This window comes from Convolutriloba macropyga, chromosome 13, assembly GCF_964194025.1.
Source record: "Convolutriloba macropyga chromosome 13, txConMacr16.3, whole genome shotgun sequence".
NCBI lineage: Eukaryota > Metazoa > Xenacoelomorpha > Acoela > Convolutidae > Convolutriloba > Convolutriloba macropyga.
The window spans coordinates 18,679,864-18,684,799 of record NC_134480.1 but is presented as its reverse complement, the minus strand read 5'-3'; positions in this window follow the sequence as shown (position 1 = coordinate 18,684,799).

Genomic DNA, 4,936 nt, shown 5'->3' with positions numbered 1-4,936 from the left:
GATTACTAAAATTCAAGTTATCGGAGATATCAGGAGACCCGTTGCTTTGCCCAGAGTGGCAGAATTCTTTGATGTCATTTCGCATCAAAAACGGCTGAACGATAATGAGAAGTTGCAGTATCTTAAGATTAACCTCACGGGTCAGGCAAACGCGGCATTTTTTGGACTGGGTTTCAACTTAGAGGCACAACATCCAGCCTGGGACCTTCTTTGCACAAATTTTGGCAGACTAAGAGTCAGAGTCAAATCTCAAATCAAAGAGGTATACAGTCACCCTCCAGTTAGACACGAGAACTTCAGTGGCATTGTTCGTTTTGCAAACGTGGTCAGAAACACAGTTAACGTTTTGACTCGACTTGGATTACTGCATAATCTGGAATGGGAGGGAATTCTCTGTTCAGCAACTAGATCAATTTTCAATCAGCTCAAATAGCAATGGCTACGACACCTAAAGGATCACCGACTACTAGCAGCAAACTTGATCGTATTGAAAGATTGGTTAGAATAAAGAGCTTTCATACGTGAACGGAAGAGTTTAGAACAACCAAACTCCAAGTTTCAAAGCTGCGAAAAACCAAAACCAAGTACTTTTGCACACTTTAATGAATATTCTAAAAAACCAAAAAACTCAGAATGTCCATTCAAAAATGGAAAGCATGCCATCTGGAGCTGCGAGAAATTCAAAACAATGAAGCTCAATGAACCACGAGAACATCTGCAATTTACAGACTGTGTTTCAATTGCCTGAGACCTGGCAATCGGCCAAAGGATTGCAATAGTAGAACTTGCAATATGTTCAATTGAGGATGACGAGACAACAAATTATAACACACTTACTTCTCAAAGAAGGAGGCTACAACAGGTGCCTGAGATGCTACGACAGCAGTGGCAACAAACATCACACAAAGAGGACACCCGTAGTGCGCATCAAACTAGCGATTGTTGACCTAAGCCTGAAAGTGATGGCGGTGATCATCAATTTCTTTCATAGATAAATCAATCTAATCTACACCGCACATGCAAGGCCGAAAAGAGTTTTTATCAGTAGCAGGAACATACGGATCACAACATGTCAAAACAGAAAAAGTGCCGATAGCGGTTTCAGCACACACGAAAGTGTGACCAATGACAAAAGTTCAATTTTAGGTTTATGGAAAATTGAAGTTGGGTGACCAGATTGTAGATCTGCATTGGTTCAAAGATTGCTAACACGTTTGAGCAATTTGTCAAATAGGAGCTACAATCTAAACGAATTTCAAGTAATCCTTTGACAAGTCTGCTACGACATCCATCAACCAAAAGAATTTAAGAAATCAGACGATAAAATTTTACAGTGGGTTGTTGAATAGAAAATAGGATGGGTCTTAGGTGGTCTTCGACCAGCGAAGCAAGCACCAACCCTTGCTATTACAACAACCTCAGTGTCAGAGGACAAGTTAGCACGCCAGTTGAACAAGTGGTGTGACATCGGATATTACGCTTCAATTTGTGATGTCACCGGTCATTAGAAAAAAGAACACAGAGCAATCAAAAAATTGAAGCAAGCAACTCGATTTACCAGTGAAAGATATGAAGTTGGACTTTTGTGGCGACAAGACGCTGTGAAGTTACCCAACAACCTGTACACTGTTATGGATTAACTCAAGTCCCTAGAACGACGCCTACAGAGTGATGATACTTTATGAAAGCGCTATCACAAAACTATTGACACCGATGTCAAAGCTGGTCAATTCCGCAAAAACGACCAAAATGATCTATATGAAACCAGAGAAAAGGATACATGGTGCATGCTTTATCATCTTGTTATCAAATCTCATAAACCAGGAAAAATCCAAAGAGTGTGCAATGCAGCAGCAAAGTCTCAAGGTGTTGCCCTCAAAGACAAACTTCTATCTGGACCAGACCTGTTGCATAGTCTGCTCGGAATTAATTTTCTCTTCCGTGAACACCGAATCACGCTTTCAGCCGACAAAGAAACGATGATTCTTCAAGTTTTGCTCCCAGGCGATGATAACTGTTGCTTACAATTTCCCTGGCGAGAAAATATAAAGCATAGGATAGAAGTCGCCTGGTATACACGATATTACACACGCAAATTGCTCTTAGCATCAATTGGCGAAAAATAGCGCGAAGGACGACGAAAATCAGAACACCTCACGAAGCAATCAAAACTACCAAAATGCTTGGAACCTCCTCATTAAAAGCAGATTCATTTTGAAAAAATGGATAACAAAACCAAAACAATGAAGTGAGGTGACAGATCCCAGAAGCAGACAAACCATCGAAAGTTGTAAATTTTTTCGAGGCTGAGACGAAATCATCCTAAATGTTTGGATTAAATTGGAATGTGGACACAGATAGCCTCCTTGTCTGTCGTGGAAAAAATCAGGAAGTTTAAGCGAAAATAAGTCAGAGAACTGTATTGTCTTTCGTCTCAGCAGTGTTTGACCCACTTGCGGTTCCTACTCAAAAGCATTTGGGCAGCAATCCGACAAGATTAGGACAAAGAGTTGTCTGCCGAATACTCAAAACTATTCAGTGATTGGTGCTCTGAGTTTAGTGAAGTAAGGTCGATGTCGATAAATCAACTTTACTTCGAAAAAAGATGTACAAACTTGAAAATCCACGTTTTCACAGACGCTTCAGAAGAAACTATGTGTATCGTGTAATATCTTTAAGACAAAACGACATTAAAACTAACCTATGTGATAGGAAAATGCCAAATAGCACCTATCAGGCAGCAGCCGATTCCAAAGTTAGAGCTTCAAGCCGCAGTCTACGGAGTTCATCTCATCAGACAGATATTGAGAGATCATGACTTAAAAATTGACAAAATCATTCATTGGACAGATTTATCTACAGTGTTACAATGGTTACAGTCAGCGCACAGGAAACAAAACTTGTTCGTTGTAAACAGAGCAGCGGAAGTACTGGAAAACTCTTCCATGGATCAACTGAGACATTTCAGAGGCGTTGAAAAACACTGCAGATATTGGCACATAAGAGATGTCCATCGAAGGCCCAAGAACTCAGGGTGGTTAAACAGGCCGCATGGCTTCAGACAGATGAAGAATAGTGGCCGAAGCCGTGCTGCCAAAAGAACAAAATTGAAATTGACCAAGCCACATAAACTGTACTCACAGAATCTTATCTAGACCAACTAATCGCCTGAAGACGATACAGTAGCTTCAACAGAATTAGAATCATCATTGCCTACTGTATGAGGTTCAGAACAAAGCAGAAGGGACCTCTGAAAGCAGATGAGGTCCACCAAGCAGAACATATTTTGTTTCGATTTGTTCAAAACAAAAGCCACCCGAATGTTTCGAATTCGATAACAAGCAGCAAAAAATTCTCAAAATTATAAAACAATTGCAAATGGTCGTCCTTCTTAGAAAAAATGGAACAATTTTAGTGAAATATTGAAATAAAGATTCAAATTTTGATTACAACGAAACGCATCCAAAATTATTGACAGCGAAACATCCAATCTTACAAATTCTGTTGGAGAGAGCGCATCGTGACAGCCTGCACGTGAGCACATACTACGTAGAAAACATGCTCCAACAAGAATAATGGATAATCGAAGTAAAGAATGCGTTGAAGAGAATAAAGTCCTCGTGAGTGAGAAACGTGTACAGTAACGTGTGAGAAAGTAAATGTGTGAGAAAGTAAATGAGAAACGTGTCAAATATCGGCACAGAAACGCCAATCCACTTCGTCCAACAATGACAGATCTACTCGAAGAGCGACTTGATGAACAAGTGTGCCCCAATTTACTAATTTTGGACTTGATTACTTCGGACCCTTTGAAATTAAGTTTCTACAACGAAACTTGAAGAGATAGTGCTGCCTCTTCACTTGTCTAACAACAAAAGCAGTACACATCGAAGTGGTACAATCATTAAACACCGAGTCATATCTAGGTGCAGTGACAGGATTCATTGCAAGCCGTGGCTACCCGAACACCACCATCACTGACAACGGAACAAATTGCCTTGGAGCAGCAAACAAACTGAAAAATTTCATGAACGAATGGGACAAAGCTAAGGTTGAGAGTGATTTAGCTTAGAAAAAGATCGTTTTGAATTTCAACCCAACTGGAGCGCCACATTTTGGTGGAGGCTGGAATCAAAACGTCTCAAAACTATGCCGACATGATACAGAAAAAATGGACTCGCAGATATCTTCCACAATGGAAACAGAGATTGAAGTGGTCAAAGAGCATGTGCGAAACCTGAAAGAAGGTGAGTTGGTATGGCTAGTAGATGGTTCTGTGAAGTACATGAACTGTGAGTACAAGCTAGGACGAATCATTGAGATTTTTACTGGCAACGACGGTGTTTTGCGATCTACAAGAGTTAAATTAGCAGATGGAGAGCAGAACCGGCGCGCCAGTATTCTACGATGGTATTTGCAAGTTTGAAAACAGGGCTGGCATTTCAACAATTGAAAAAGGTTTTGGCTTTTTGATTATAAACAGTCCAATAAAATTTTGAATAATCACTTTTATTAAAGTGGCTCCTGTAACACGTCAGAATGAGCAAATAAAGATCCAAATATGCTCTGGAGTTAGACGCTAGTGGCATAAGTTTAAAACTACTGACAAAATTTTTACTTAAGTTTCATTTTATATAGAAAATCAGAATTATCATTTTTCAGCACTAATTCAAGCAAAATACACTAAAAACCACCAAAAGTTAGCTGCAAACAAAAAATTGTGTAGACTGTCAAAACATGATAACTCAAAACGTCAGAACTGGAATACCACTTATGAAGAGTCTGAAATGGCAAAAAAATAAAAATAGCTTTCAATTTTAGCTAGCAGAATACCTAGCAAATTAAGAAAACAAAATTGCATCTTAAAACCTAATATATCCTAAAATTGATAAGGAAGAATTGCAAAAATACAATTCAATGATATATATATATATAT